The sequence below is a fragment of the Carassius auratus genome, unplaced genomic scaffold, assembly GCF_003368295.1.
Source record: "Carassius auratus strain Wakin unplaced genomic scaffold, ASM336829v1 scaf_tig00035781, whole genome shotgun sequence".
Lineage (NCBI taxonomy): Eukaryota > Metazoa > Chordata > Actinopteri > Cypriniformes > Cyprinidae > Carassius > Carassius auratus.
In genome coordinates this window covers 12,501-22,500 of record NW_020526263.1, presented here as the reverse complement: position 1 = coordinate 22,500, position 10,000 = coordinate 12,501, and the positions used below count along the sequence as shown (strand labels likewise).

General features: G+C 39.3%; 7 non-coding genes and 8 pseudogenes across 7 annotated transcripts; all 15 read left to right on the top strand.

The window, feature by feature from the left end:
- Window positions 1-125: 125 nt before the first annotated feature.
- On the top strand, window positions 126-244 carry LOC113082210 (5S ribosomal RNA). Its single transcript, XR_003282515.1, has one exon. It is a non-coding gene; the product is annotated as a 5S ribosomal RNA (ribosomal RNA).
- Window positions 245-1,196: 952 nt separating this feature from the next.
- Window positions 1,197-1,315, top strand: LOC113082223 (5S ribosomal RNA). Its single transcript, XR_003282528.1, has one exon. It is a non-coding gene; the product is annotated as a 5S ribosomal RNA (ribosomal RNA).
- A 373-nt stretch (window positions 1,316-1,688) lies between these two features.
- On the top strand, window positions 1,689-1,807 carry LOC113082184 (5S ribosomal RNA). Its single transcript, XR_003282491.1, has one exon. It is a non-coding gene; the product is annotated as a 5S ribosomal RNA (ribosomal RNA).
- A 373-nt stretch (window positions 1,808-2,180) lies between these two features.
- Window positions 2,181-2,299, top strand: LOC113082229 (5S ribosomal RNA). Its single transcript, XR_003282534.1, has one exon. It is a non-coding gene; the product is annotated as a 5S ribosomal RNA (ribosomal RNA).
- A 956-nt stretch (window positions 2,300-3,255) lies between these two features.
- LOC113082234 (5S ribosomal RNA) lies at window positions 3,256-3,374 on the top strand. Its single transcript, XR_003282539.1, has one exon. It is a non-coding gene; the product is annotated as a 5S ribosomal RNA (ribosomal RNA).
- Window positions 3,375-3,743: 369 nt separating this feature from the next.
- LOC113082249 (uncharacterized) lies at window positions 3,744-3,860 on the top strand (annotated as a pseudogene).
- Window positions 3,861-4,509: 649 nt separating this feature from the next.
- On the top strand, window positions 4,510-4,628 carry LOC113082218 (5S ribosomal RNA). The gene has a single exon (XR_003282523.1). It is a non-coding gene; the product is annotated as a 5S ribosomal RNA (ribosomal RNA).
- A 653-nt stretch (window positions 4,629-5,281) lies between these two features.
- LOC113082240 (uncharacterized) lies at window positions 5,282-5,400 on the top strand (annotated as a pseudogene).
- A 660-nt stretch (window positions 5,401-6,060) lies between these two features.
- LOC113082248 (uncharacterized) lies at window positions 6,061-6,183 on the top strand (annotated as a pseudogene).
- Window positions 6,184-6,557: 374 nt separating this feature from the next.
- Window positions 6,558-6,675, top strand: LOC113082239 (uncharacterized; annotated as a pseudogene).
- Window positions 6,676-7,043: 368 nt separating this feature from the next.
- Window positions 7,044-7,162, top strand: LOC113082207 (5S ribosomal RNA). The gene has a single exon (XR_003282512.1). It is a non-coding gene; the product is annotated as a 5S ribosomal RNA (ribosomal RNA).
- A 944-nt stretch (window positions 7,163-8,106) lies between these two features.
- Window positions 8,107-8,225, top strand: LOC113082254 (uncharacterized; annotated as a pseudogene).
- A 372-nt stretch (window positions 8,226-8,597) lies between these two features.
- LOC113082236 (uncharacterized) lies at window positions 8,598-8,716 on the top strand (annotated as a pseudogene).
- Window positions 8,717-9,088: 372 nt separating this feature from the next.
- LOC113082250 (uncharacterized) lies at window positions 9,089-9,209 on the top strand (annotated as a pseudogene).
- A 650-nt stretch (window positions 9,210-9,859) lies between these two features.
- On the top strand, window positions 9,860-9,977 carry LOC113082242 (uncharacterized; annotated as a pseudogene).
- Window positions 9,978-10,000: the final 23 nt, after the last annotated feature.

Sequence of the window (10,000 nt, the reverse complement as noted above, 5' to 3'; positions counted from 1 at the left end):
TTGGATGAGAGACTGCCTAGGAATACCAGGTGCTTTAAGCTTTTGGGTTTTCTTTCCTACTTATATAATGTACTGGCGATTAGATGGGATGGTCTTTAAATAGCCCTCTCTTTGCAGCAGTCTTCGCATACGGCCATACCAACCTGGCTATGCCCGATCTCGTCTGCTCTCGGAAGCTAAGCAGGTTTGGGCCTGGTTAGTACTTGGATGGGAGACCGTCTGGGAATACCAGGTGCTGTAAGCTTTTTGGAAACTTTTCACTTAGTATATAATAATTTTGCCAAAAAATAGAGTCAATGCCCGATCTCTGAATATTAGCAGGTTTGGGCCTGGTTAGTACATGGTTTGGAGACTGCCTGGGAATACCAGGTGCTTTAAACTTTTTGGAAAATTTCACGATTTATATAATAATCTTGCAAAAAAAAAAAAAAAAAAAAAAAAAATGAGTCAATGCCCGATCTCTGAATCTTACCAGGTTTAGGTCTGGTTAGTACTTGGATGAGAGACTGCCTAGGAATACCAGGTGCTTTAAGCTTTTTTGAAACTTTTCACTTTGTATATAATAATTTAGCCAAAAAATAGAGTCAATGCCCGATCTCTGAATATTAGCAGGTTTGGGCCTGGTTAGTACATGGATAGGAGACTGCCTGGGAATACCAGGTGCTTTAAACTTTTTGGAAAATTTCACGATTTATATAATAATCTTGCAAAAAAAAAAAAAAAAAAAAAAAAATGAGTCAATGCCCGATCTCTGAATCTTACCAGGTTTAGGTCTGGTTAATACTTGGATGAGAGACTGCCTAGGAATACCAGGTGCTTTAAAATTTTTTGAAACTTTTCACTTTGTATATAATAATTTTGCCAAAAAATAGAGTCAATGCCCGATCTCTGAATATTAGCAGGTTTGGGCCTGGATAGTACATGGTTTGGAGACTGCCTGGGAATACCAGGTGCTTTAAACTTTTTGGAAAATTTCACGATTTATATAATAATCTTGCAAAAAAAAAAAAAAAAAAAAAAAAAGTCAATGCCCGATATCTGAATCTTAGCAGGTTTAGGTCTGGTTAGTACTTGGATGAGAGACTGCCTAGGAATACCAGGTGCTTTAAGCTTTTGGGTTTTCTTTCCTACTTATATAATGTACTGGCGATTAGATGGGATGGTCTTTAAATAGCCCTCTCTTTGCAGCAGTCTTCGCTTACGGCCATACCAACCTGGCTATGCCCGATCTCGTCTGCTCTCGGAAGCTAAGCAGGTTTGGGCCTGGTTAGTACTTGGATGGGAGACCGTCTGGGAATACCAGGTGCTCTAAGCTTTTTGGAAACTTTTCACTTAGTATATAATAATTTTGCCAAAAAATAGAGTCAATGCCCGATCTCTGAATATTAGCAGGTTTGGGCCTGGTTAGTACATGGTTTGGAGACTGCCTGGGAATACCAGGTGCTTTAAACTTTTTGGAAAATTTCACGATTTATATAATAATCTTGCAAAAAAAAAAAAAAAAAAAAAAAAAAAGTCAATGCCCGATATCTGAATCTTAGCAGGTTTAGGTCTGGTTAGTACTTGGATGAGAGACTGCCTAGGAATACCAGGTGCTTTAAGCTTTTGGGTTTTCTTTCCTACTTATATAATGTACTGGCGATTAGATGGGATGGTCTTTAAATAGCCCTCTCTTTGCAGCAGTCTTCGCTTACAGCCATACCAACCTGGCTATGCCCGATCTCGTCTGCTCTCGGAAGCTAAGCAGGTTTGGGCCTGGTTAGTACTTGGATGGGAGACCGCCTGGGAATACCAGGTGCTGTAAGCTTTTTGGAAACTTTTCACTTAGTATATAATAATTTTGCCAAAAAATAGAGTCAATGCCCGATCTCTGAATATTAGCAGGTTTGGGCCTGGTTAGTACATGGTTTGGAGACTGCCTGGGAATACCAGGTGCTTTAAACTTTTTGGAAAATTTCACGATTTATATAATAATCTTGCAAAAAAAAAAAAAAAAAAAAAAAAAAAGTCAATGCCCGATATCTGAATCTTAGCAGGTTTAGGTCTGGTTAGTACTTGGATGAGAGACTGCCTAGGAATACCAGGTGCTTTAAGCTTTTGGGTTTTCTTTCCTACTTATATAATGTACTGGTGATTAGATGGGCTGGTCTTTAAATAGCCCTCTCTTTGCAGCAGTCTTCGCTTACGGCCATACCAACCTGGCTATGCCCGATCTCGTCTGCTCTCGGAAGCTAAGCAGGTTTGGGCCTGGTTAGTACTTGGATGGGAGACCGCCTGGGAATACCAGGTGCTGTAAGCTTTTTGGAAACTTTTCACTTAGTATATAATAATTTGCCAAAAAATAGAGTCAATGCCCGATCTCTGAATATTAGCAGGTTTGGGCCTGGTTAGTACATGGTTTGGAGACTGCCTGGGAATACCAGGTGCTTTAAACTTTTTGGAAAATTTCACGATTTATATAATAATCTTGCAAAAAAAAAAAAAAAAAAAAAAAAATGAGTCAATGCCCGATCTCTGAATCTTACCAGGTTTAGGTCTGGTTAGTACTTGGATGAGAGACTGCCTAGGAATACCAGGTGCTTTAAGCTTTTTTGAAACTTTTCACTTTGTATATAATAATTTAGCCAAAAAATAGAGTCAATGCCCGATCTCTGAATATTAGCAGGTTTGGGCCCTGGTTAGTACATGGATAGGAGACTGCCTGGGAATACCAGGTGCTTTAAACTTTTTGGAAAATTTCACGATTTATATAATAATCTTGCCAAAAAAAAAAAAAAAAAAAAAAAATGAGTCAATGCCCGATCTCTGAATCTTACCAGGTTTAGGTCTGGTTAATACTTGGATGAGAGACTGCCTAGGAATACCAGGTGCTTTAAAATTTTTTGAAACTTTTCACTTTGTATATAATAATTTTGCCAAAAAATAGAGTCAATGCCCGATCTCTGAATATTAGCAGGTTTTGGGCCTGGATAGTACATGGTTTGGAGACTGCCTGGGAATACCAGGTGCTTTAAACTTTTTGGAAAATTTCACGATTTATATAATAATCTTGCAAAAAAAAAAAAAAAAAAAAAAAAAAAAAGTCAATGCCCGATATCTGAATCTTAGCAGGTTTAGGTCTGGTTAGTACTTGGATGAGAGACTGCCTAGGAATACCAGGTGCTTTAAGCTTTTGGGTTTTCTTTCCTACTTATATAATGTACTGGCGATTAGATGGGATGGTCTTTAAATAGCCCTCTCTTTGCAGCAGTCTTCGCTTACGGCCATACCAACCTGGCTATGCCCGATCTCGACTGCTCTCGGAAGCTAAGCAGGTTTGGGCCTGGTTAGTACTTGGATGGGAGACCGTCTGGGAATACCAGGTGCTCTAAGCTTTTTGGAAACTTTTCACTTAGTATATAATAATTTTGCCAAAAAATAGAGTCAATGCCCGATCTCTGAATATTAGCAGGTTTGGGCCTGGTTAGTACATGGTTTGGAGACTGCCTGGGAATACCAGGTGCTTTAAACTTTTTGGAAAATTTCACGATTATATAATAATCTTGCAAAAAAAAAAAAAAAAAAAAAAGTCAATGCCCGATATCTGAATCTTAGCAGGTTTAGGTCTGGGTTAGTACTTGGATGAGAGACTGCCTAGGAATACCAGGTGCTTTAAGCTTTTGGGTTTTCTTTCCTACTTATATAATGTACTGGTGATTAGATGGGCTGGTCTTTAAATAGCCCTCTCTTTGCAGCAGTCCTTCGCTTACGGCCATACAACCTGGCTATGCCCATCTCGTCTGCTCTCGGAAGCTAAGCAGGTTTGGGCCTGGTTAGTACTTGGATGGGAGACCGCCTGGGAATACCAGGTGCTGTAAGCTTTTTGGAAACTTTTCACTTAGTATATAATAATTTTGCCAAAAAATAGAGTCAATGCCCGATCTCTGAATATTAGCAGGTTTGGGCCTGGTTAGTACATGGATGGGAGACTGCCTGGGAATACCAGGTGCTTTAAACTTTTTGGAATTTTCACGATTTATATAATAATCTTGCAAAAAAAAAAAAAAAAAAAAAAAAATGAGTCAATGCCCGATCTCTGAATCTTACCAGGTTTAGGTCTGGTTAGTACTTGGATGAGAGACTGCCTAGGAATACCAGGTGCTTTAAGCTTTTTTGAAACTTTTCACTTTGTATATAATAATTTAGCCAAAAAATAGAGTCAATGCCCGATCTCTGAATATTAGCAGGTTTGGGCCTGGTTAGTACATGGATAGGAGACTGCCTGGGAATACCAGGTGCTTTAAACTTTTTGTAAAATTTCACGATTTATATAATAATCTTGCAAAAAAAAAAAAAGTCAATGCCCGATATCTGAATCTTAGCAGGTTTAGGTCCTGGTTAGTACTTGGATGAGAGACTACCTAGGAATACCAGGTGCTTTAAGCTTTTGGGTTTTCTTTCCTACTTATATAATATACTGGTGATTAGATGGGCTGGTCTTTAAATAGCCCTCTCTTTGCAGCAGTCTTCGCTTACGGCCATACCAACCTGGCTATGCCCGATCTCGTCTGCTCTCGGAAGCTAAGCAGGTTTGGGCCTGGTTAGTACTTGGATGGGAGACCGCCTGGGAATACCAGGTGCTGTAAGCTTTTTGGAAACTTTTCACTTAGTATATAATAATTTTGCCAAAAAATAGAGTCAATGCCCGATCTCTGAATATTAGCAGGTTTGGGCCTGGTTAGTACATGGTTTGGAGACTGCCTGGGAATACCAGGTGCTTTAAACTTTTTGGAAAATTTCACGATTTATATAATAATCTTGCAAAAAAAAAAAAAAAAAAAAAAGTCAATGCCCGATCTCTGAATCTTACCAGGTTTAGGTCTGGTTAGTACTTGGATGAGAGACTGCCTAGGAATACCAGGTGCTTTAAGCTTTTTGAAACTTTTCACTTTGTATATAATAATTTTGCCAAAAAATAGAGTCAATGCCCGATCTCTGAATATTAGCAGGTTTGGGCCTGGTTAGTACATGGATTGGAGACTGCCTGGGAATACCAGGTGCTTTAAACTTTTTGGAAAATTTCACGATTTATATAATAATCTTGCAAAAAAAAAAAAAAAAAAAAAAAAGTCAATGCCCGATATCTGAATCTTAGCAGGTTTAGGTCTGGTTAGTACTTGGATGAGAGACTGCCTAGGAATACCAGGTGCTTTAAGCTTTTGGGTTTTCTTTCCTACTATATAATGTACTGGCGATTAGATGGGATGGTCTTTAAATAGCCCTCTCTTTGCAGCAGTCCTTCGCTTACAGCCATACCAACCTGGCTATGCCCGATCTCGTCTGCTCTGGAAGCTAAGCAGGTTTGGGCCTGGTTAGTACTTGGATGGGAGACCGCCTGGGAATACCAGGTGCTGGTAAGCTTTTTGGAACTTTTCACTTAGTATATAATAATTTTTGCCAAAAAATAGAGTCAATGCCCCGATCTCTGAATATTAGCAGGTTTGGGCCTGGTTAGTACATGGTTTGGAGACTGCCTGGGGAATACCAGGTGCTTTAAACTTTTTGGAAAATTTCACGATTTATATAATAATCTTGCAAAAAAAAAAAAAAAAAAAAAAAAGTCAATGCCCGATCTCTGAATCTTACCAGGTTTAGGTCTGGTTAGTACTTGGATGAGAGACTGCCTAGGAATACCAGGTGCTCTAGATTTTTTGGAAACTTTTTCACTTAGTATATAATAATTTTGCCAAAAAAATAGAGTCAATGCCCGATCTCTGAATATTAGCAGGTTTGGGCCTGGTTAGTACATGGTTTGGAGACTGCCTGGGAATACCAGGTGCTTTAAACTTTTTGGAAAATTTCACGATTTATATAATAATCTTGCAAAAAAAAAAAAAAAAAAAAAAAAAGTCAATGCCCGATATCTGAATCTTAGCAGGTTTAGGTCTGGTTAGTACTTGGATGAGAGACTGCCTAGGAATACCAGGTGCTTTAAGCTTTTGGGTTTTCTTCCTACTTATATAATGTACTGGCGATTAGATGGGATGGTCTTTAAATAGCCCTCTCTTTGCAGCAGTCTTCGCTTACGGCCATACCAACCTGGCTATGCCCGATCTCGTCTGCTCTCGGAAGCTAAGCAGGTTTGGGCCTGGTTAGTACTTGGATGGGAAGACCGGCCTGGGACAATACCAGGTGCTGTAAGCTTTTTGGAAACCTTTTCACTTAGTATATAATAATTTTGCCAAAAAATAGAGTCAATGCCCGATCTCTGAATATAGCAGGTTTTGGGGCCTGGTTAGTAACATGGTTTGGAGACTGCCTGGGAATACCAGGTGCTTTTAAACTTTTTGGAAAATTTCACTGATTTATATAATAATCTTGCAAAAAAAAAAAAAAAAAAAAAAAGTCAATGCCCGATATCTGAATCTTAGCAGGTTTAGGTCTGGTTAGTACTTGGATGAGAGACTGCCTAGGAATACCAGGTGCTTTAAGCTTTTGGGTTTTCTTTCCTACTTATATAATGTACTGGCGATTAGATGGGATGGTCTTTAAATAGCCCTCTCTTTGCAGCAGTCTTCGCTTACAGCCATACCAACCTGGCTATGCCCGATCTCTGTCTGCTCTCGGAAGCTAAGCAGTTGGGCCTGGTTAGTACTTGGATGGGAGACCGCCTGGGAATACCAGGTGCTGTAAGCTTTTGGAAACTTTTCACTTAGTATATAATAATTTTGCCAAAAAATAGAGTCAATGCCCGATCTCTGAATATTAGCAGGTTTGGGCCTGGTTAGTGACATGGTTTGGAGACTGCCTGGGAATACCAGGTGCTTAAACTTTTTGGAAAATTTCACGATTTATATAATAATCTTGCAAAAAAAAAAAAAAAAAAAAAAAGTCAATGCCCGATATCTGAATCTTAGCAGGTTTAGGTCTGGTTAGTACTTGGATGAGAGACTGCCTAGGAATACCAGGTGCTTTAAGCTTTTGGGTTTTCTTTCCTACTTATATAATGTACTGGTGATTAGATGGGCTGGTCTTTAAATAGCCCTCTCTTTGCAGCAGTCTTCGCTTACGGCCATACCAACCTGGCTATGCCCGATCTCGTCTGCTCTCGGAAGCTAAGCAGGTTTGGGCCTGGTTAGTACTTGGATGGGAGACCGCCTGGGAATACCAGGTGCTGTAAGCTTTTTGGAAACTTTTCACTTAGTATATAATAATTTTGCCAAAAAATAGAGTCAATGCCCGATCTCTGAATATTAGCAGGTTTGGGCCTGTTAGTACATGGTTTGGAGACTGCCTGGGAATACCAGGTGCTTTAAACTTTTTGGAAAATTTCACGATTTATATAATAATCTTGCAAAAAAAAAAAAAAAAAAAAAGAGTCAATGCCCGATCTCTGAATCTTACCAGGTTAGTTCTGGTTAGTACTTGGATGAGAGACTGCCTAGGAATACCAGGTGCTTTAAGCTTTTTTGAAACTTTTCACTTGTATATAATAATTTAGCCAAAAAATAGAGTCAATGCCCGATCTCTGAATATTAGCAGGTTTGGGCCTGGTTAGTACATGGATGGGAGACTGCCTGGGAATACCAGGTGCTTTAAACTTTTTGGAAATTTTCACGATTTATATAATAATCTTGCAAAAAAAAAAAAAAAAAAAAAAAAAAATGAGTCAATGCCCGATCTCTGAATCTTACCAGGTTTAGGTCTGGTTAGTACTTGGATGAGAGACTGCCTAGGAATACCAGGTGCTTTAAGCTTTTTTGAAACTTTTCACTTTGTATATAATAATTTAGCCAAAAATAGAGTCAATGCCCGATCTCTGAATATTAGCAGTTGGGGCCTGGTTAGTACATGGATAGGAGACTGCCTGGGAATACCAGGTGCTTTAAACCTTTTTGGAAAATTTCACGATTTATATAATAATCTTGCAAAAAAAAAAAAAAAAAAAAAAAAGTCAATGCCCGATCTCTGAATCTTAGCAGGTTTAGGTCTGGTTAGTACTTGGATGAGAAGACTGCCTAGGAATACCAGGTGCTTTAAGCTTTTGGGTTTTCTTTCCTACTTATATAATGTACTGGCGATTAGATGGGATGGTCTTTAAATAGCCCTCTCTTTGCAGCAGTCTTCGCTTACGGCCATACCAACCTGCGCTATGCCCCGATCTCGCTGCTCTCGGAAGCTAAGCAGGTTTGGGCCTGGTTAGTACTTGGATGGGAGACCGCTGGGAATACCAGGTGCTGTAAGCTTTTTTGGAAACTTTCACTTAGTATATAATAATTTTGCCAAAAAATAGAGTCAATGCCCGATCTCTGAATATTAGCAGGTTTGGGCCTGGTTAGTACATGGTTTGGAGACTGCCTGGGAATACCAGGTGCTTTAAACTTTTTGGAAAATTTCACGATTTATATAATAATCTTGCAAAAAAAAAAAAAAAAAAAAAAAAGTCAATGCCCGATATCTGAATCTTAGCAGGTTTAGGTCTGGTTAGTACTTGGATGAGAGACTGCCTAGGAATACCAGGTGCCTTTAAGCTTTTTGGGTTTTCTTTCCTACTTATATAATGTACTGGCGATTAGATGGGATGGTCTTTAAATAGCCCTCTCTTTGCAGCAGTCTTCGCTTACGGCCATACCACCTGGCTATGCCCGATCCTCGTCTGCTCTCGGAAGCTAAGCAGGGTTGGGCCTGGTTAGTACTTGGATGGGAGACCGTCTGGGAATACCAGGTGCTGTAAGCTTTTTTGGAAACTTTTCACTTAGTATATAATAATTTTGCCAAAAAATAGAGTCAATGCCCGATCTCTGAATATTAGCAGGTTTTTGGGCCTGGTTAGTACATTGTTTGGAGACTGCTGGGAATACCAGGTGCTTTAAACTTTTTGGAAAATTTCACGATTATATAATATCTTTGCAAAAAAAAAAAAAAAAAAAAAAAGTCAATGCCCGATATCTGAATCTAGCAGGTTTAGGTTGGTTAGTACTCTTGGATGAGAGACTGCCTAGGAATACCAGGTGCTTTAAGCTTTTGGGTTTTCTTTCCTACTTATATAATGTAACTGGCGATTAGATGGGACTGGTCTTTAAATAGCCCTCTCTTTGCAGCAGTCTTCGCTTACAGGCCATACCAACCTGGCTATGCCGATCTCGTCTGCTCTCGGAAGCTAAGCAGGTTTGGGCCTGGTTAGTACTTGGATGGGAAGAACCGCCTGGGAATACCAGGTGCTGTAAGCTTTTTGGAAACTTTTCACTTAGTATATAATATTTTGCCAAAAAATAGAGTCAATGCCCGATCTCTGAATATTAGCAGGTTGGGCCTGGCTTAGTACATGGATGGGAGACTGCTGGGAATACCAGGTGCTTTAAACTTTTTTGGAAATTTTCACGATTTATATAATAATCTTGCAAAAAAAAAAAAAAAAAAAAAAAAAATGAGTCAATGCCCGATCTCTGAATCTTACCAGGTTAGGTCTGGTTAGTACTTGGATGAGGAGACTGCTAGGAATACCAGGTGCTTTAAGCTTTTTTGAAACTTTTCACTTTGTATATAATAATTTAGCCAAAAATAGAGTCAATGCCCGATCTCTGAATATTAGCAGTTTGGGCCTGGTTAGTACATGGATAGGAAGACTTGCCTGGGAATAACCAGGTGCTTTAACTTTTTGTAAAATTTCACGATTTATATAATAATCTTGCAAAAAAAAAAAAAAAGTCAATGCCCGATATCTGAATCTTAGCAGGTTTAGGTCTGGTTAGTACTTGGATGAGAGACTACCTAGGAATACCAGGTGCTTTAAGCTTTTGGGTTTTCTTTGCTACTTATATAATATACTGGTGATTAGATGGGCTGGTCTTTAAATAGCCCTCTCTTTGCAGCAGTCTTCGCTTACGGCCATACCAAACCTGGCTATGCCCGATCTCGTCTGCTCTCGGAGCTAAGCAGGTTTGGGCCTGTTAGTACTTGGATGGGAGACCGCCTGGGAATACCAGGTGCTGTAAGCTTTTTGGAAACTTTTCACTTAGTA